Raw genomic sequence first — 22,874 nt, forward strand, 5'->3', positions numbered from 1 at the left:
GCCTTATATTAATGGGACCATGCATAATATATCCTTTTGTTTCTGGCTTCTTTTCCTCAGTGTGTTTGGGAGATTTATCTGTGTTCTTACAAGTAGTTGCAGTAGATTCATTTTTGTTGCTGGAGAGCATTCCATGGCTTGACGATGCCACAATTATTTCCCGTCTTTGCTGGTGAATAGTGCTGCCATGAAGATCCCTGTGTGTGCCTATTTGGTGAAGGCATCTGTAGGGGGTATAATTAGGAGTGGATCTGCCAGGTCATGGGGTATGTGTATGTTCACTTTAGTAAACACTGAGAAACAGTTTTCGAAAGTGGTTCTATCAATTTGTATATCCATTGGCATCACTTGGTATTGCCTGCCATTTAACTTGAGCTGTTCTGGTGGGTGTTTAGAGGTGTTTATTCCATTGTGGCTTTAATTTGCATTTCCCTGGAGACATGCAGTTGAGCACTTTTTCATGGTTGTTGGCCATTTGATATCTCTTTTTGGGTAATGGAAATGTTCTATATCTTCATTGTGGTGGTGAGAAGTGGTTGAATATGGGTAATATGTTCTGAGAGTAAGGCTGATAGGATCTGCTCATGGTCTAAAAGTGGGGTTTGGAAGAGAGGAGTCAAGAATGGCATTAGGTTTTACTTTATTTTTACTTTTTGCCTGAACAACCCAAAGGAGGGGAGATAGGAAAGGCAGGGAAAATCTGGAGCAGTTAGTTGCACCCAAACTTTTGCATTTTATGCATGTGATTTAAAAACCACTTCAGCATTTTATAAAGAAAGATCATTTGAATGCCCCCCAAAAGGAGGGGGGGAAGGATATAGTCTCAGAATAAAGGGAAACCCTTTCAATTGGATAAATTTAGCTTTATGAAACACTCACGAACACGCTCTTTTATTTTTCTCATTTCTCTAAGGACCTACAAACGCTGTATTGTTTTTCAGACCAGCATTGGCAATCCCGGATCTGTAGTATTATGTATGTATCCTTTGATTTCAATTCTATTAGTAAGCGAGCATCATACCCTTCCTGAAACTTGCAGTAAGATTTGATTGAAGTTGAAGTCTAAACATGAGAAGCCGAACAAAACTTCAGAGTAGGTCCCGTGTCATTTCTAGTCCAGAAATACTTCATTTCTTAAAAAAAAAAAAAAAGAGAGAGAGCAAGAACCAGATGCCTCCACAGGACACATATGGTACACGTGCTCTCATAGTAAAGCTCAGTACTCATCTTAGTAACTTCTTTGCTGACGGGCTTTATGAAATTATTGTTTCTGAAATTCTATTTTGAAGTAGCCAAGCTCCGAATTTTCTTTAGCAAATTGATTTGCCTTGTCTTTAGGGTCAAATATAGTTATGCTTTAACTTTGGAGGATTGCCTTTCTCCCCACTGCCAGTGTTAAAGCTAAGTGCACTAAAACAAAGTACTGGATTAAAGCGATTTGAGGCAGCAGGCTGGGGGAAGGTGGTACTGCAGTACCAATGTGGAAGTGCTCTGAGAGCCTGTGACCCGGAGCTTGGTGGGCCCTACCTTTTGCAGACTTGTCTGGAATCTCTGCTTAGGCCTGCTTGCTGCTCTCCTTTGAATTGAATACCCACTTTCTGTTTGGCAGAGCATTGAGACGCCTTCTGAAGGGGTATCGGTGTCATTAATTGGCTTCAGAAGTGTGTAAGTGAGCTTTTACGTAAAAGTTTTGCCTATGAGTATTACCTGAGAAATACGTATTTTGTGCAGTTTGATAGTACAGAGTAATTCGATTATTCAAAGGTATCAAACATCCTTTGTAAAACGCTGTATCCATTTAAAGAACAGTATTATTAACAACCTTGTACCCTTCCCATCTTTGCCAGCTGGTTTTATGGCACTTAATGTTTTTCTACCAAGAAGGGAATTTTAACATGCATAATCGCCTCTCAGCGTTTCCGGTCTGCTTTTTGGTGTTAGGTAATAGTGTCATATTTTAGTTACCTGATTTGTCTGTGGTTTTAACACAATTATCTTGCCCAGAGGGTAGGGAGAAGATAAGTGAAAAGTTCATTGCTCCTTTGTGAATTAAGCTGTGCCTTGGCCCAGAGTGCCGATCATTTTGGCATTCAGACCCAGCATTAGATCATCTTGTCTGCAGTTTGGGAATGTTCTGTGCTACCTAACACTGCAGGATTCTCCATAAACTTGAGCTGGTATAAAAGGGATGTTTAGTGTATTCTGTTTTCAAACATCTCGCCAGGTTGCTGTCATCAGACTCTTTTATTGATAGAAAATTAGTTAGGCAAAAATCATTTTCTTCTCCTTGCATGGCGGAGGTGATGAAATTTAAGAGAAAGTACGTATAAGGAAAGGTTAGAAGTGTTGATTGTGGATTTGAGCCCTGGCTTGAAACAAAGAACTCTTGACTTATATTGGAATGTTCTGTGGGTTACTTATTTTTTTTTTAAATCTCATTTCTTATATGTGAAATAATGAAAGGAATATGTGCTACATGAATTGGTCAGGGTTTCTAGTTACAGATACTAAAATTTATTCTAGTTAGTGTGAGCAGAAAGGGATTTATTAAGGGTGATAGGAGGACTGAAGAGATAAATCCCACCCCTGATTTATTTATTTGTTTTCTTTTGTTAATTCTACTTGGAGAAGGTGGGCTTTACACAATAGGGAACTGTTAAATCGGTGAGAAAGGACTAGAGATTTGGGGCCCTTTGAATAACAGACGCTCATTACAACACCTATTTGAAATAATGTAACAGTAAGAATACTAATGGATTACAAGTAACTTTTAAGGAAACCTACAATTTAAAAACACACTTTTTAAAATTACTGATGGTGGTGTAAAGAATGAATGTTTAAAACCCTAGGAGTTTCATTCCTGTGTTACATTAGAATTTTCTTATTAGTCTAATAAGAGTATGTTGCTCATAGAGCTAAGATAAGAGTAGCATTTTTTTTTTTTAAAGATTTTATCGGGGAAGAGGAACAGGACTTTATTGGGGAACAGTGTGTACTTCCAGGACTTTTTTCTGAGTCAAGTTGTCCTTTCAATGTTAGTTGTGGAGGGTGCAGCTCAGCTCCAGGTCCAGTTGCCATTGGTAGTTGCAGGGGGTGCAGCCCACCATCCCTTGCAGGACTTGAGGAATTGAACTGGCAATCTTGTGGCTGAGAGCCCACTGGTCCATGTGGGAATCGAACCGGCAGCCTTTGGAGTTAGGAGCATGGAGCTCTAATCGCCTGAGCCACCAGGCTGGCCCCAGAGTACCATTTTTTTACACCTTCTTTTTGTCCTTGGTGAACTGGTCAAGACCCATTCTTGTGAAGCTGCTTTTGATCAGAGTGGGAGAGTTGAGACTTTATGAAAGAGTTGAGATTTTATAAATTCATTAGTGTTCTCAGAAGAACACGGCAAAGTGTATGGATGTGTGATGTGGAGTTCGCAGTTACAAAGCAAACATTATTATAATTTTTGATATATGGTTATTTACCTGAAGTTCTTTTCTGACATGGACTAGGCTCTTTTGAAGTCAACTTAGAAATCACGTGGTCTAGTACCCTAATTTTGTAACTGAGGAAACTGAAGCCCAGGGGATGAAGTGATTTGCTCAAGGTTATACAGCTGGTTGGTGGTGAGGCCTCCTGATTCCCCAGTCCGGTCTTTTCCCACTAACCCCTGTGCCTTCCCACTAAAACCTCTAGGAAAGCAGAGGTTTCTCCACAGTGGGAGAAAGCTTCGGTGTCTTCTGGATTCCCATCGTGAGATTTAAGTCCTGGTGTAGTGGCTGGACTACAGACATAACAAAAATAGATTTAAGACAGCCAACCTCATCTTACTGCTTCCCCAGCAGGGAATACTCTAAAGATCTTTATTTCGTAGTCTTTCTTGTTGTTTCTTTTGTAACACATTGTTAAATGAGATTTATCATGCAACTGAATTGTAACTATTTTAATAATGCTGTGGGTTTGAGGTTGGTTGGGTAACATTGATGCTCTCGTATGTGTCAAGTGAATACTTGGAAATTTGTTCCTGAGTTTTAAGGAAAAGGAATCAAAGAAGTAAGAATTTTGTTCAAAACCACATTTAGGGGGAAAAACGCACAATGAGCATGCAGAAATGATGATGTAAGTTTCACTTGGTAACAGGTTTCACTTGATAACTCAAACTACAACAATGAAGGGAGTTTACCCACAGCTCTCTTCTATTCTGAGCCGCTCATAAATTTGCTCATACACAACTCTGGATAAGGCATTTGCTATTACATGCATAGTCAGTGCAATGTAAAAATTAGTAGGGGACTCAACCTGGCTGACTTCTCACCTCCTCCAGCTCTTTGTTCAGAGCTGCCTTTGCAGTGCATCTTACCCTGACCTGCTCTGTTTCAGATTGCAGCCCAGCTTCTCTCCATTCATTCCCCAACACCCTTATTCTGCCATGCTGGTCTTTTTCTGTTCAACAGCGTGTAAAGGCAATTTATTTATACATCCTTAGCATGAAGAATAAATAGTGCCTACCCTGTAGTAGATAATAAATATATGTTGAATGAATGGACTTGGCAAAAACAACTACTTTTTAGGCTCCCTACTTGAAAAAAAGGCAGATTCTTAACCCTGCTGATTATTTTATTCATGAGCTCATTGGACATGACAGAATCATCTGTTGGAATGTGAAGAGTATAAGGTAAACGTATGAGTCGTGTTATATACAGTATTCGGGAACTGCCTTGCTTTATTTGCGATAAACAAGGAACTCGGATTCAGATGATAAACAATCATTACATTTTCAGGTATTATCAACAGAACAAGTTCTTCAGATGTTAAAATCTAGACGACTAAATGATAAAAAAAATGCACACAGTGTTTCTCACAGATAGACTTGGACAGTAGCTGGTGTTAAACATGATTGATTTAAAAAGTTTTCATGATTTATTTATCTATTTTCAGCATTGTGGTAAATCACAAATAGGTGTAAGCGTATCGAGGTACCGAGGCAGTGGGGTGGTAAGAGGAAGGAACCAAGGTCTTGGCAGAGCGGAAAAATGCTTCTGCAGTCATCCAGATGTGAAAATACACTTCTGATTTTTTTTGTTTGAAAAGCTGAGACATGGGACAAGGAGGTAGATTTCATGCCATTAAAATCTATAATGTTCTAAAAGTTTTGTTTAACTAAGGTGGGTAGTGGTCTCCTAGTAAGTTCTCGGGTATAATGTTTGTAAATGTTAATATTTATTATTAAAGATATTCTTGACTTTTAGAATTAAAGGGAAATAAAGAAGATATTTAATGTCTTAGGAAGATGTTGAGAAATCCTGAAAATATCTTAGGTATCAAATATTCTGACTTGTTATGTAAGCTTGAGCCCCAAACTAAAAATGATTGCCCAACATCACACAACAAATTAATGGCAGAATTGATACTAATTTTTGTCACAAATTTTCACTGAAGTATTCTTAATAAAAGAGGAGTGTATAGACCTGTCTTTGGAGATAACCCAGGGAGCAATGATGAATTTATTTAGAGATTTATGTTTTATCTGTAAAATTTCAAAAATTCATGTAGATATTTCATCCTATACAAATCATTTTATGTCCTTCTCTTTTAATGTGTATAGCATGTGGGTTTTTTTTGGTGGTGGTGGTGGTTTTTGTTCGTTGTTTTGTTTGTTTTGTTTGTTTTTAGCTTGTAAAAATGGGGTAACTTGAGGAATTGTCATTTGGATTTTGAGGAAATGGACACAATGAAAGATCACCTTAGGTGGCTATCTTAGAAGTGTTAAAAAAAAGTCAGAATTTTAAAGAAAACTGCAGCGGGGGGAAAAAAGTCTACTTGACCGGTTCTGATGTTAAATATATTGTATTAGGGGAAATTAATTACAGTACAGTGAAAATACCTTACTTAGAAGATATTTTAAACCTCAATTTGAGGAGAAATGATTACTATGTCATTTCAACATTCCTTGTAAGTGAAGTAAGATACCATGTTTTGTATCTTTTCACTAGAGGTACTCGTTTGGAAGTAATCAGTTTTAAAGGAGAGAGAGAAGTGATTTGTGTTGGAAGTGATCAGTTTTAAAAGAGAGAGAGAGGTGATTTGTGTACATAATTTGTACATACTTTTCTCCTGACCGTGAAATTAAGCCATATTTGATAGAGAAAGACAGCCAACCTCATCCTACTGCTTCCCCAGCAGGGAATACTCTAAAGATTTTTATTTCATAATCTTTCTTGTTGTTTCTTTTGTAACACATTGTTAAATGAGATTTATCATGCAAATGAGTTGTAACTATTTTAATAATGCTTCAAAATACTGTTTCCACAATTGATTGGAGGGCAGGGTGTAATAGGAAGAACACTACACTGGCAGTCAGATTTTGACTTAATATTGCTTGTAAAACGAGGGTTTTACAATGGTAAATGGGACATCAAGGTCTCTTCCAGCTCTAAAAGCTTATGATCCGTGTTTGCTCATGGTCTGCTTAGTGCCTCCACACACACATTTTCTAAAACTTAAACATGCAAACAATGTGCGTATTTCAAGTTTCATTTTCTCCACACAAAACAGTTCCCGTGAGATGACTATTTCAGGAGCCAGGGCACCTCGCTTTAGTCTGGTCACTGGGTTTTCCGGTGTGACTGACTAATGGAGGAATCATGCAAGAACTTGCTGAGCACTCACTGGTGCCTCATGAAAAGCCTTTCTCTGCTAAGCAGGGCGAACTCTATGAGCCTCTGAGCATTTTTGACACAAGAGACCTCCTAAGACTTGAAGAATTTTCCAATTGAGCCTAGACTCTTTAGGAACTGAACAGTTGCCACCCTGAGGCAGTTTGCCATTTGGAGTCCTTGTGTTAATGTTCGAAGTAGCCATCTGACTTTTTATTGTCTTGTACTTGCAGATTTTCCATTGATTATAGGAATAACTGTAAGGCGACCTCTGGCAGAAAGGTATATACAGCAGGTCCTCCAGTAATATCATTTTGTTATAACATTCATGAGCTACTGTAAGAACTTACCTGTTGTTAATATCCATGAGCCTTTGGTAACATTGGTTTCATTATATGTTGTTTTGTTTAACATTGCAGAACCTATCGACGCCGTTAAGTGAGGACTTACTGTACGTGATTGTTTTACCAGACTAGTATCATGTACCCGTGGTCTCTTTCTCCTTGAAGGGATACTGTTGTGTGTGTGTGTGTTCAGTTAGGTCTGTATTCCACCAGCTGGTTTACTAGCTCTAGGTGGATATGCAGAAATACCCTACAGAATTATTGGATTCCTATTCTGGAAGTTATATGTTAAGTTCCTATTTGGTATCTGTTGGCAGGCGGGTCTTGGCAAATGGTGAGTGGCTTATGGTTAGGGAGGAAATGCAGCTTTGGTTAAGAGGACTGGGCTGGAAGCCCCTGCACCAAAATTGTGCTGCTATTGTTGCTTAGTACCCGAGAGAGATTTAGCCATCATTTTTTAGAAATTACAACTCGAAAGTCAGAGATAGTCCTAATGTCCCTGAATTATTTTGTGATTTTGCTGTCATTAGTTTTCATATCTTCTGGATTTGGAGTTTCGTGGAACTTGGCAGTTTGCTTAAATATGGCCTAGATAAAATAAAGCAAAGCTACTCAGTTAAAGACTGCCTTTGAGGCTGAAGGAAGCCTTTATTCCTCATTCATGTCACTAAGGTATGAGAGTATTAGAGCAGATGGAAGGCTGGAGTTTGAGCTTAAGTTGTGTGAAAACTTCATCAGCCAATTGGCTGACTCTTAATGGTAAGACAGGAAGAACCACCCACGTTTTCCATTTTGGATTTGAGTCACAGAAAACAGGTTTCCTGCGAAACCATTTGGCTTTAACAAGTGTACAGAAATTTCATCTTTGATCAGATTGATGTTTTTATCTTCATTGTGCATGTATTTCGAATTAATTATTTCTCCCTTTTCCATCCATAGGTTCACTTTCAAAGTTGAATCTCCTGCAGAACTGATTGTAATCTAACTTCCAAGATTTTTGTATAAGAGGTAGATGAAAAGGACTATACTTTCAGGTAAGGATCTAATTTTACTTTATCTTAATAATACACAGCTACTTTGGAAGAAATCTGAAGCTGCCCCTCAGCACTTTCACATGAAAGTATAGGTGAATTTTTTAAAAGGTGGCGAATTGAATTCTCCAGACAGGTTTTCACCTGTTTGGGATTACCTAAGAGGTGTTGGTGGGGTTTGCTACTTAAAAACAATTACAGAAGCGAATATGTGGTGGCAATTAAAACACACACACACACACAAAGACACACAAGTCTATTTAAAATGGCTTGTAAAACCGTATTTAAGTTTTTTTTTTTTTTTTTTTAGGGGGAAGGAAATCATCCATTCTTCTAATACTTTCCATTTCCCTCCCGGATTGATTCATTGATCTATCATCTGTTTTCCTGTCTCCCTGTCTCTCTATTTATAATCTATTTTCTATATATTTAAAGCTTAAAGACATGGATGGCTTTAAGGTTATTGTTTCTACCTCTATGGCATCCCTAAGGACTTATAATAATTTTGGGCATGAGAAGATTGTAGAAAAAGATCTTTACTTGAAATAATTTAGAATTTACAGAGCTGGTACTTAGAAATGAATTTTTCCTGGGGAGGAAACAAATAACAACTGCCCCCTCCCACCCCCCACAAATTAAAAGAAACACATTACATAGAAAAAATTGTGCTGAACTGTGATTGTCATAATGTTTCTGGATATGAATGAAAGCACGTTTCAGAGAAATAATATATTGGCTTTTTAATTGATTACCTAATTTTCCTAATTAATTTTGAGGTATTGAGTCACTTCTAAGTTAGCATTTGTACCTTTTGAGGATAGTGACTTTTCACGGTTAAAATATGTAAAATTTAATTTTAAATTATTGGCATTGTTTTCAAGAGGGGCAGTGGCAACTGAGTGAATAGTCTAAAAATCACTTATCAGTAATGCATTGTAGGATGGCAGTTGTAGCAGATTGTTTCCTAACTACATTATCAGTTAACAGAAGTTAGCTTGCAAAACATTAGCACACCAACAAAGAGACAGCGTAGTAGAGTGATACTGGCTTGGGATTTGTAACATGCTACAGATGGCATGGAGACATAATTTCTTTCCAGTGTACCTTGCATCAGCCTTAATCAGAGCTTTGTAGTTACTTCGTAACTAATTCCTCTGCCTCAGCCTTTGTAAAGTTGGGTCTTGTTACTCTCTGCTTAGAATACTTCAGGGCCTTCCCAGTGCCTATAGCAGTGGTTCTCAAACTTTTTTGTTTCAGTAACCCTTCACACTGGCAAAAATTATTGAAACCCTATGAGAGCTTTTGTTTATGTTGATTCTATTCTTCATTATTCTTCTTCTTATTTTTTCCCCATGACCAATGTAAAGTTATTTATTTAAGCCATCTCCTGTCATGAGCAAAGGGATGGCAGATCAGTATACTAGTCATCATTTGATGCAGGAAAGAAGGTCAGCTTAAGGTTGCATACACTTTTCTGGGTCCGTGTTCAGAGTAATGGTCCAAACCAGTGCTGTGGTCCCCACTGGGTAGTGCTCCAGGTTCTCTTTATTCGTCTTCATAGCCGGTCAGAAGCGGATTCACATGAGCGTTATGGAATAGGGTATGGTTACCATCTCCTCAGGGAAAGGGCTTGGACCTGATGCAGAGACGGAGGTAGGCGATGGACTCGGGTCTCTCGTGCTCTCCGTGGTGTGACTTAAGGAAGGTTGCAGCATGCTCTCTCCCACCCCAGGGAGCGTGATGAGGTAGGTGAGGGCCTTCCACATGTCAGCTGAGCTCTCCTTGCCATGGGTGCCACTTGACGTGGGCTGTCCCAGCCGTAGCTGGAACTGACCTGGCAGCCCAGAAACCCGGGACCCAGCTGCTGCCACCATTTTTGACGAGGATCCATATTCTTATTTACTGTATTAGAAATTAAAATGGAGAAAAATGTAAAACATGAGAATATGCAGCCTTACATTTCCTTAGTGCAGAGTGATGACATCATCACTGTCATACAGCTTCTGGAAAATGTAGACTTATGGGCAATGAGAGTGAAAAAGGCAAATGGCATGGTATGATTTAGATTTGTTGAGGTATAACATATAAAGTGAAATCTACCCTTTTTAATGTACAGTTCTTCTCTGCGTTTTGACAAACACATATAAGGTCGTGTAACCGCAAGGAAGATACAGAACGTTTCCATTACCCCAAAATATTCTCCTACCCTTAGCCTCAGCACCCTCTGACCTATTTTCTTGCCCTGTGGTTTTGCTTTTGCCCGAATGTCATATAAATGGAATCACACAGTCTGTAGTCTTGTGAGTCTGGCTTCTTTCATTTAACATAATGCATTTGAGATTCATCCATGCTCTTTCTTGTGTGTTTCACTAATTTGTTCCTTTTTATTGCTGAGTCTTATCCCAGTGTATGAGTATACTACAGTTTATCTATTTACCTATCCTACAGTTGGGGGATATTTGGGTTCTTTCTAGTTTTTGGTGGTGAGGTGCCATAGTATTGTTATTAAAATAGTTTTAACCTCACAGACTTCCTGAAAAAGTCTCACGGACCTCCAGGGTCCCTACACCTTTCTCTTAAGAACCTCCGGCCATCCTTAACTACTTGCCTGGGTGTGATGTGAATGCCATGATGTAGCCTGAAGTTCTCCTCTGCACAGGTCTTTCTAAGCCCTCTTCCCATCATCACCCCTATGTACCTTCAGGTCCCAAGGCTGGGCTGGTCACCACCATCTTTGTGCCACTGCTGTGGTTTTCCCCACTGCTTGTTAGTTATTGAGGATGTGATAGCTCCCCAGCTTCCTGAGGGCGATGCCTTCTCTCTCCATCCCAAGCACATGCCTGGCACACAGAAGATGCGATACATGTTTGAATGAATAAATAATGATTCTTTTACATTTGTAAGGCATTTATTGTTTATAAGGGGCTTTCCATATAACCTTCATTCCATATTTCAACTCTGCAAAGTACATAGCAGAAGTGATTTTCATTGTCTTTTATTTTTATCAGATAAAAGTAGTAAGTCTTAAAGCTGCGGTTGAATTAGAATAACCTGCGGAGCTTCTTATAAATGTGCTAATACTTCACACCAATTAAGTCCTAATCTCTGGAGGTCAGGCCTGGGTATTAGTATTTTTTAAAAACGTCACTGTTGAATCTGCTGTGTAGCCGCAGAAAATCATGGTCCTAGAATTTGATTTACCATGAAGTTTAGTGATGATATAGTCAAGATTAGAACCCAGGTCTTTGACTTCTCTAATGCTTTTTCCTCCACTTTCCCGTGACTAGAAGCACTACTGAGATTTAGAGAGCCTTGGTGTAGTTGCCAGCACTTCCAATTTATGGAGGTCCTGTAGCCTGAAGACCAGACACAATGTTTCCATTTTGGCTCTGCATTTATTAATAATGAATTAATAAATACTTGAGTCTGTTCTCAATTTTAAAATGAGGATACTACCTTAGTTCCAGGAGCTTTTTGTGGGGATCGTATTAGGTAATGTGTTAAAGGATTTATTTAAAAGGTTATAAAATTCTTTTGTAAACTATAAAGTGCTTTCTAAAACTTATTTTTATTTAATTTGAGCCTACTGTATTTATTGGCTAACTTTCCTTGGGGTTCATAAATTACACAAGTAATACATAAATATAGTCTTGCTGGAATCGTCAAATAACAGAATTATGCAGAGTAAAACCAAGAGGTCATCATTGGTTACATACTTTGAATTCTTTGTGTATGAATTTAAGTGCATAAATATGTATGCGTGTAACATAAGTTATTCTTTTGGTTGTACTTTCTGTGTTTTTTTAACTTGACATGTCTTAGATCATTGTATATTAGTAAATAAATCCCTCTCGTTCTGGTTATAGCTGCTTAATTTTTTTTTCACATGTTTTCCATATTACTGGACATTTAGCCTGTTTCTAATTTTTCACTTTTACAAAAATATGCTAATAACATTCTTAGCTCTTTCTTATTAAAACATTAGTTAATTCTTATTAAAAGATTTATTCTGTTTTTAAGATATTGGGAGATGAAGTAATAGATGTCTTGTGTATTAAATGTTACACATTATGCTCAAGTCAGACTAGAATGTAGATTTTTCTTTACAACATTGTGGTAAACTATACTAGACCTTGGAGAACTTATTCATATGATCTTTGTAAATTTTGTTGGTTTTATTTTGGTGGTAGTTTCCTTTCACTATTTGAAGAGACTTTCAGAGACTATTGTGTGAATCGCTTAAGTTTAACTCCTTTAGGGGTGATTGCTACATACTTTTTCCTTCAGTAGTCGCAGCAGCACAATAATGGCCAGTACTTGTTGATACTGGGCGCTATGCTGAGCGCTTACTATATACATGGTCTCATTTCTTCCTCTCCGTAACCCAGTGCAGTTGGTGGTATTCCCCAGGTTAAGCATTTAGAAATGGAGAATCAGAGAAGTCACATCACTAGTCAAGGGTAGTGACGTCAGGATTTCGCTGAATCTGAGATGGTACTTTGCATCTGTGACATCACAGTTTACTTTATAAATTACTTATATTTGTATATTTTGCTTTATAATACCAGCAATAATTTAACGTATGCAGAAATAGTCTATGCTCTAGAGAAGGGGTGTCCAAACTTTTTTCAACGTTTTTCGCCAAGGGCCATATGTGGTAAAATACACAAACAGCCGGGCCCCTCACTCGAGGTGAAGTACGTATTGCTTCACCTGGTTTATTTAAGTAAACTAAATATATTTTTGGAATTTGCTGCGGGCCAATTAACAATGGATTGTGGACCGCAGTTGGCCTGCGGGCAGCAGTTTTGACACCCCTGCTCTAGAGTATCCATTTTACAGAAAGTATTTATAATAAAAACAATACATTAATGTAACTGTACAAGCATGTGCTTATTGAATTAAGTAATAAGAATGGTATTTTGGAGTGAAAACGGCCAGTAAATGGGGAGTTGATCTTGACTTTTATTTAGTGACTAACAGGATGAACTTGATGAAATAATTCACTTTATGCTTCGTCCGCCATCAATCCTGAGTAGTACTAGCGTGGATAGGAAATACTTGCGAAAACATTCAGTATGGGTAATTTAGATGAATTGCAAAATGGATTTCTAGTAATACTTCCCCTTACCTTGAATAGTAAGGGCAACATTTCCAGAAGGGTTTATTTATTCATGAGAAAGATTAAAATGATGTGTCTCCATTGATGAAAGTACCAGAAGGCAGCCTCAAAAATTTTTCAACACACAGAAGTGTATGTTCTCCTGATTTCATTATAGTCATAATTTTTTATAGGTATAATTGAGTGTTTTAAGGAGACATGGGTGGTTATTTCTCAATAATGGTTATTGTAAATGGAGTTTTAGCAAATATATGGTTTCGTATGTATTCTTTGTGTACTCTTGTGTCACATTTCACTTGAATGATAAAATAAAATGGAGGTGTAAGTGGCATGTTCTGGAGCCCAAACAATGGTGTCAGTTTTTTAACCCCTACTCAGTCTTTTTAACGAACTTCTCTCCTTTTTATGGAGATTATGAAATATGGTGTCTAAATGGTTTAAACAGATCTTTGTGTGGATTCTCAGCCTTTCAGACTGAACACTGTATTTTATTTAGAAGAGAGAAAACGTGTGATAAGCCACAGTTCAGACATTACCATACTGTCTCGTTTCTGGTTTTTAATTTATAAGCATTCTTTGAAAGAATTTATTTTGAGCCATTATGTATTTGATAATTGAGAGAAGAGAATGAGTATGTTGGCTCACTGTCCTGTGTTGACTTGTTTACTGAGAATTAGTCCGGCACTACAAAGTGGGTTTAAATCACAGGAAGCAATTGGGTGGTAGTGTCTTCTAGTTGGTATTGCTACATGAAGTAGATTCAAATCAATAACATAGTGCAACCTACTCTAAACAATACATTTAAAAAATGTTCTCAGGTTCATCTTTTCCTCCTATTTCTAGACTTGCTAGTTTGCTTGGATAGATCCAGAAACAACATTGTACTTTTATTGCCACCTACTTGGGGCTGCATTCTGAGATAATGTACTCCACCCTTAAGAGGAATTCATTCCTTTTTCCAAAATTTAGTATTTGTTATTTTTATCCATGTTCTATAGGTAAATTTCCAGCTTTTAGAATTTAAATACTGCTGTACCTTTTGCCTGGCTGACTAAGGGGCATTATACACGGATTCCCCCAACCCCCTTTATACAATGTGGACATTACATTCCTTGGCTTAGTATTTGTTTTACATCTGTATTTCAGTGTAATCCTAACAAGTTCAATCAAGCAGTGGTTGAACTGATGTGAAGTGGTATTCTGGTTGTTTGGCAGGATATGGCCATAAACACTTCTCTTTAAACATGGAATGGTCTGGGGTGACTGTAATATTCAGTTGTATAATCACAGATGGCGCTTCACAAACGCAGGAATGAGTGCATGGGCCTCAGACATCTTCAATGAGAAATCGCTCCACTGGATGGAGTCTACTTTAGAAACCATCTGTAGACTTCCCTTGAGTGTTTCCGTAGACAATTATAATTAATATTATGCATTTAATTAGAATGTTTCTCATTGGATGGAACTATGAATAGTTTTTCGGGGTTTCCAGAAAGTTTCCAACATAACATCTAAAGTGATGAGTTAAAATGTTACTAGTGTTATGAATATGTAGTGTGTGTATGTGTGTTTGTGCGTGTATAATAAAATTTTTATCATATTTTCTTGTCTCCTTCCCTTGCTGGTATTTTTGTGACTTGAAAGCTGTTTTGCAAAAGGTACCCTTAGAAATAATTCACCCTCTAGAGACTGGATAGAGTGGAGGTTAGACTCATTTTATTTGAAAAAAGTGCTAATGTGTCTCTTCAGGGCAACTCTGCTATGGATGTGAGGAGCTGGTCTTTGAAGTTCTTAGGTAGTATTGGAAAATACTCCATGTGACTATGGGCAGCCAAAGAAATGAAATAAAATGCTTAGTTCAGTGGGTAGAAAAAAATTATCACATTATTTCTTGAGGCTGATGAATATTTTTGAAAAAAATATTTTACTTTCTTAATTACTATTTGTAACATTTATTAGGAAATGGGATAGGGATATATTGATATGGGACTCAGTGTTCCTATAGCCTTAACTTTCACTAAATGTTTTTATTGAACCACTCGTTCTTTAATTTACAAGTAAGAGTTTTAATTTTTTATAACTGTTTATTATACACGGAGCCTTTCTGTTGTTGATCACAAAATATGGTGAATGCTGCTGCCGAGTGCCATCTAAACAGAAAAGGCAGTGATCTTCAATGCATTGAACCTTAGTAACAGTGTATAAGTTTTAGCTTGTTTGTGCAGTCGGGTGTGAGCTACTGGTTGAGAAAAGGTGTGTTTTAAAGTGTGCCATAAATCATCCTTCATCGTGACAATGCTCCATGTCACACATTGCTTCTGGTATACAGCAATTTCTGTCAAAAACTTTACAGTGTGTCCTCATCCACCTTATTCACTGGATCAGGCACTGTCTGACTTCTGGCTCTTCCCCAAAGTCAAAATGACCATGAAAGGTAAACATTTTGAATTGATTCAGGACATTGATTCAGCCACAACAGTGTAACTAAAGACACTCACGAAAGAGGAGTTCCAGAACTGCTTCAGAAAGTGGCAGGAGTGGTGGGATAAGTGTGTACAAAGTGAGGGAGGGTATTTTGAAGGGGATTGATGACAATGTGTCTTTTACTGTAATAATGTTTGTTTAATAAACATTCACCATATGTTTTTATCACACCTAGTACATTTCTCATGCTCTTTATTCAAACTGGTTTTTCTCTGAAAACTAGTTTAGAGAAACTAAATTCAGTTGAAAATATTTCCTTGATAGAGTCCCAAGGTTGGACACTAGATTTTTTGAAGTATTTAGTATTTTTAATTTAATTTGTATTTTTTGCACATTAATGATATGCCTATTTTAAATAGTAAGCAATATAGTAATATAGGCTTGAAAAGAAAAAATCCTGTGCTCCACCTTTTCCAGCTCTCTTCAGAGACAACTACCTTGTTTCCCCGAAAATAAGACCTAGCTGGACCATCAGCTCTAATGTGTCTTTTGGAGCAAAAATTAATATAAGGTCTGGTATTGTATTGTGTTATGTTATATTATATTTATTATATATTATGTTACATTTATTATATATCATGTTATATTTATTATATATTATGTTATATTATATATTATATTTATTATATTATTATATTATATTATATTATATTATATTATATTATACCCGGTCTTATAGTAAAATAAGACCGGGTCTTATATTAATTTTTGCTCCAAAAGACACATTAGAGCTGATGGTCCAGTAGGTCTTATTTTTGGGGAAACGCGGTATTTTCCAGTGTGTGTGTGTGTTTGTGTGTGTTTAGCTGCTTATTCTGGCATTTACTGCCACATATCAGAATAATTTAGTTTTATTCCAGCAACTTGAGTTTTCAATTCTAAATATTATCATGCAGCATATAAGGATTTAGTGCCACATCCTCCCTTTTCCTGTCCTCCCAATGAAAATTTTATCTAATTTTTGGTTAAGCCATTATTTAGTATTTACAGTATTATGATTTGAATATTGATGACTGTGGTCACAGAGTGTTTAGTATCATTTTTTCTCTCTCTAACTTATTCCCCTCAGAGATAATGGTTTGCTTTTAATTTGCTTAGCTTTCTGTTGATTAAACACAAATTTTGCTCTTAATGTTCTGGTGGAACTATAAGGACTCAAATGGTAGAACATATTAGGTTGTCCATCAGTTCCAGTTTTCTCTTGGCACTGTCTTCTTGGAGTTCTGTGTCCTACTGGTTCTGAGCTGCTTGCTCTCTCGACTCCACAGAGCCGCCATATTGGTACTCTTCTTTACTGCCATGTTGGGTATTCTCTTAGGGTTTCTAGTTTGGGGAGCTTCTATTTTCTGGATTCTGTGTTATCATCTTTCTTTATTTCCTCACTTTGATGGGAGATGTGTGCACGTGCTCACATGTGTTTGTGTGTATCATTATATACCAGTATTCATATGTCCACAAATGGGATTTAAAACAAAAATTTATTTTCTAATTGTTGGATGCTAGTATGTAAGAACACACTTGATTTCTTCTTCTTTTTTTTTAAGATTTTTATTGGGGAAGGGGAACAGGACTTTATTGGGGAACAGTGTTTACATCCAGGACTTTTTTCCAAGTCAAGTTGTCCTTTCAATCTTAGTTGTGGAGGGTGCCGTTCAGCTTCAAGTTGTTGTCCTTTCAGTCTTAATTGTGGAGGGCACAACTCAGCTCCAGGTTCAGTTGCCGTTGCTAGTTGCAGGGGCCACTGCCCACTATCCCTTGCGGGACTCGAGGTATCGAACTGGCAACCTTGTGGTTGAGAGCCCGCGCTCCAACCAACGGAGCCATCTGGGGGGCAGCTCAGATCAAGGTGCCATGTTCAATCTTAGTTGCAGGGGGCAGAGCCCACCATCCCTTGTGGGACTCAAGGAATTGAACCAGCAACCTTGTGGTTGAGAGCCCATTGGCCCATGTGGGAATTGAACCCGCAGCCTTCAGAGTTAGGAGCATGGAGCTCCACCTGCCTGAGCCACTGGGCCAGCCCCCCACACTTGATTTTTTAATATCAACTTTGTATTCTGCAATCTTGTTAAATTCATGTACCGTGTTTCCCAAAAGTAAGTCCTAACTGGAAAATAAGCTCGAGCATGATTTTTCAGGATGACATCCCTGAACATAAGCCCTAATGCGTCTTTTGGAGCAAAACTTAATGTAAGACCCAGTCTTATTTTCGGGGAAACACAATATCAGTTTTGGTAATTGTTTTGTAGATTCCTTGGATTTTTCTACATAAATGATTATATAATTTTCAAATAAGTTTGCTTCTTCCTTTCTGATTTTTATGCCTTTTATTTCCTTTTCTTGCCTTACTGCAATGGCTGTAATCTCCAGTATAGCATTGACTAGAAAGTGGTAAATGTGAGCAGTCTTGCCTTACTCTTTATCTCGGGGGGGGGGGGGGCGGAAAACAATTCAGCCTTTTTCACCTTTAATTGTGTTGTTGGTTTTAGAGGGATTTTTTTTTTTTTTTTGGTACTTGTCCTTCTTCAATTTGATTAAATTCTAGTTGGTGGAGAGTTTTTATCATGAATGGCTGTTGGATTTTGTCACATACCTTTTCATCTATTGCCCTGCTCCTGAGGTTTTTCTCCTTTAATTTTATGTTGATTTTTAAATGTTAAACCAATATTGCATTGTTGGCATAAACTAAACTCTTTTGCTCATAATATTCCGTTTTGTGTATTATTGGATTTGATTTGTTAAAATTTTGTTAAAGACTTGTGTCTGAATTCATGAGGGATAATTTTTATTTTTTGGAATGTCTTTTTTCAGATTTTGGTGTTAACATTATGAATTGATTTGGCAGTGATCTCTGTTTTCTGAAAAAAATGAAAGTTTTTTCTTGAATGTTTATTAGAATTTGTCAGTGAAATTGTAGTTTTCTTTTTTGGAATATTTTTGATAGCAGAGTCAGTTTCTTTAAAAGATATAAGGCTATTTAGATATTCTGTTTTTTCTTATCAATTTTGATAGGTTCTGTAAGAGATTTATCATGTGAGTTGAATTTGTTGGTGTAAAGTTATATATTGTATTCTCTTATCCTCTTAAATGTCTATAAGATCTCTGGTGATATCCATTTTCTTCCCTTTTGCTATTGGTAATTTGTGTTTTGTCTCTGTTTTTTGTTGATCTAACTAGGAGTTTGCCAGTTTTTATGATTCTTTTAAAGACTCAGCTTTTGGTAATTTTCTCCATTGTCTGCATATTTTTTATTTTATTGACTTTTGCTCTTTATTATTTAGTTTGCTCTTTTTATCTTTTCTTAAGGTAGATCTGTAGGTCATAGTGGTAGGTCTGTCTTATTGTATATTAAGCATTTCAGGTTTTATGTTTCCCTCTAAACTGTTTTAGCTGCATGCCACACATTTTGATATATTTTATTTTTATTGCTATTCGGTTCAGAATACTTCCTAATTTTTTAAAATTTCATCTCTGACCTGTGAACTCTTTAGAAGTATGTTCAGTTTCCATCCATTTGGAATTTTCCTAGATATCTTATTGTTACTGATTACTAATTTGATTCCATTGTGGTCATAGAACATACTTTGTGTGGTTTCAGTCCTTTTAAATTTATTGAGATTTACTTTGTAGCACATCACATGGTCTATCTTGGTACCGTCCCGTGTCCATTTGAAAGTTTTTTGATTGACTATGAATGTCAGTTAAGTCAAGGTGATTGATAGTGTTGTTCAGCTCTTCTTTGTCTTTCCTGATTTCTTTTTTTGTCTAACTATTCTATCAATTATTGAGATGCATCACTATAATGGTGTCGTTATCCTTTTCTTAACTCTATTTTTGTTTCATGTATTTTGAGGTGTGTATACATTTATAACATATCTTCATGATAAATTGTCCCTTTTTAAATATTAATGTTCTTTTTTACTCTTTGTCTTAAAAGTTGATTAGAAGCTCTGTGTGCCTGATGGGGCTGATGTTCCTGGTGTTCTCTTCTGAATGATTAGCATGGGCTCTGCCGTTTCAGTGGGAGTCCCCACATGCCAGTTTCTGTTGATCTTTCACGTTGGTCAGTTTCACTAGAAAAATGTCTTCCAGTCTATAAATCTGAAGGGGGCTGGATGACTATTGTTAACTGATGTCCCTTATTTTCAGTATAGAAACTCATTCTAGTAGGAATAGAAACTCATTCCTACTCTCAGTTATGTCTGGCCAAATCTTTTGATTGGTTGCATAGAGAATACAATACAACCCAGCCTCATGCTTGTAAATTACTCAGTTTTTTAGGTTGGGGAATGAATTGGTCCTTTACAGAGATCCTAAAACCAATTCCTTTTGTTTTCAGCCTCACCCCTTACATAGTACCTTAGTTTCATAGCCTTTCTGGAATTCTGCATCATAAGTAGCCTGTTTTCTTTTTTTTTTTTTTTTCAGTTGAATATATTTCCTGGTGACCTTCTCAGCCTTCTCCCCAGCATTTAGGTTTCAGCTTTCTCCAGTTTGCCAAATCAATTTCCAGTTACGCATTGTTTTTCCATCTTTCGGAATTTTGTAGACATCTTTTATATGCTATTGTCTTTTCTCCCATTTTTCGTTTGTCATTTCTGGAAGGAATGGAGGTAAGCATATATTTAGTAATTTACTTTTATTCTATGGGGACTGTTTAGTTTATTTACATGAAGCCTTTTAATTAACATACATTATTCCTAACCTGATCTTTAGTACATAAAACACTAATTCAGTGTTATTTTTTGCTATAGATGGAAAAAATAAAATGTGTGTGTGTGTGGGGGGGTCCATTATGTTTCAGTGATTTGAAAACTAATGTATTTCTTGCCATGGATTTCATTTACATTAGAAAGTGTTAGTGGTGTTTACTTTCTTTATGCTTTTTTTTGGTAGACATTGAGCAGGAATTCACATGTTTTCATTTCATAATACTGTCATTTTTTTTTGTTGTTGTTGGAAGGGGCTAACAATTGCATAAAATGCAGTTATAAATAATTAGTTATATTTGTATTTTGAGTCTATTAATTGTTGCCATATTCCTTCAAATGCTTTTTTCAAAATAAATACATTAGACCTATTATGTAAAATAGAGATTTCCTCGACCTGAGCTACTGATTTAATCTGGGTAAATCAGTTAAATACACTGCCACTTTCTTTACCTGTAAATGGGAAATATAAAGTTCACAGGTTTGTTCTTACTTGTAAGATAATAGACAGGAAAATGTTTTAAAAATTACAAAGGCTGTGTAAGGTGGTGTGTTGAGTAATCAGCAGTTAGGAATGTGTTCTTGGGCAGTCAGGAATTAAACTATTTGTGTTTATACTCTTTGGTAATTGAATGCTTCTTGCAAATAACTTTTAGTTGAATATTTTTCATGGTGTAAAACTTGACGTGTGCTTTGCAAAGTGATGCTCATTTCATGACACTTTCATAGCCCAGGTCTGGTCCTGTGTGAAGGTAGAATGGATAACTTCCTAAATGCTGTTATTGCTGTTATTTAAAGGATGCTCAGGAAGTCACAGACCTCTAAATCACTCTGTGTGCAACTTGGTATTTTGAGATGCTTTCCCAAGGCTGCTGTGAAGTTGCCAGTGTTATTGGAGAAGTTATATCATTAGATGTCGTCTGCCTATGGCATGCCAACTCAGTTGAGTTTAATCTGGAGAATAGGCTCTTAAGGAATAGGATATAGGTTTGTGTTTTGGAAGAAAGGGTAGAAATCTGAAATCTAGAGCAATGTCAGGGAAGGTAGGCCTTGATAGAGAGTCATCTCTGTTAGCCTTGGGAAGCAAGGAAATGATCTCAAGTAGAGTATGGATAATATGGCTATTTTGTTGTACCTTTAGATCCAGCCATGTCTGATCTCTTAATCATCATGATACTTCTGTGGTTATGGTCAGACTCAAGCATGAAATCTGTGACACGTGAAGACTGAAGGTCTAATAGTACTGGCAACTTGGTAACACTTAATATGCTGCTCACATAAACCTCTTCAAGTTTGTTTCAGATGTGGGGAAAAGGAAAGTTTTCCCACTCTTAATTGGGAGAACTGGAAAAAAGCTATTAATAATTGGCTATTTCTACCATAGCACAATTGGCATTTAGACAAATTATAAAGCATTCATTGATGTGCCACTTACTTAATGAGTTTGGAATCTGCCCGCCACCTCTTCCGCTCTTGTTTAGTTTATTTGGAAGCAGCTCGATTATAGAGGAAATTGTAAATTTATAGTGATTTTGTCAATTTTGGGATAATGGTGATCAATACATTAGAAATTTTTCTAAAAAGTGAAAAATAGAGTCATGTAGTTATGACCTTCTATATTTGTTGACTTAAGATGTAGGTAGCGTAAGTGCTTGAAAAATCATGTGGGTATTGGTTTTAGAAGCCATTCTAATGCATTGCCTGTGCTTGTGATCTTTTTTGTCCTAGAGATAGTCAGAGTCTTTATTATAAGGTAGCATTATTATTGAATTGAACAGACTTTGTTGGCAACTGTAGGTTTGTGCAAAAGTAATTGCGTTTTTTGCAATTATTTTTAACCTTTTAAACTGCAATTACTTTTGCACCAACCTAATACCTTGTGATGTTTTCCTAAATTTCTGATATACTTTGTGCTGGTTGCTCATTCTTGGTACCCTCATCTCTGTGATTGTATTTCTTGGATGATAGCCTTATTTCTCTTCTATGCCCGAGTCCTTCCTTTTGAATCCAAGTCTGTCCAGTGTGATATTATGGAAAATAATTTCGTACATACATATTTTTATCCCTTTACCCTTCTTCCTTTCTCCACCCCGTTTCTTATAACAACCAATTTGTTCTCTATTTGAGTTTGTTAGCTTGTTAAGGATATCTCTATATCTATCTCTCTATATATTTAAGGACAGGGCAGTACTATTTGAGTTCTGTTTTCTTCGATTTTCTTGTTTCTTTCTTTTTTGGTTTTGTTTTGTTAATCTTGATTTCTTAAGGCTCTCTTAGAAAAGTCATCAATACTGCATAGTAAGTGAAGAATGTCTTTGGATTGCTTGCGTGTGCTTGACTGTCAAAACGTTTTTTTCTTGTTGTTGTAAGAGGAAGCCAATCCTAGTTAATACTTTTCTCTGCTAATTAACGTTTAGGGTTTTAATCAAGTTGTATTTAGCAATAGTCATGATATTGAGTTAGGTTAGTATTGGAGGAGAGTGGTGAAGCTGGTCTTCCAGGGAACTTTTGCTGGGGAGAAGCACTGTGATCAGAGTTCTGTGTAG

General features: G+C 36.8%; 1 protein-coding gene across 17 annotated transcripts in view; it reads left to right on the forward strand.

The window, feature by feature from the left end:
* The window catches only part of SIPA1L1 (signal induced proliferation associated 1 like 1), a 335,407-nt gene that overhangs the window by 27,103 nt on the left and 285,430 nt on the right, over positions 1–22,874 (forward strand). For all 17 annotated transcript variants that reach the window (XM_081047663.1, XM_081047664.1, XM_081047665.1 and 14 more), the window contains one exon: positions 7,925–8,019. The gene's annotated coding sequence lies outside the window, so the exon portion shown is untranslated. The remainder of the gene's footprint in view (positions 1–7,924; positions 8,020–22,874) is intronic.

The sequence above is a fragment of the Rhinolophus hipposideros genome (assembly GCF_964194185.1).
Source record: "Rhinolophus hipposideros genome assembly, chromosome: 5".
Taxonomy (NCBI): domain Eukaryota; kingdom Metazoa; phylum Chordata; class Mammalia; order Chiroptera; family Rhinolophidae; genus Rhinolophus; species Rhinolophus hipposideros.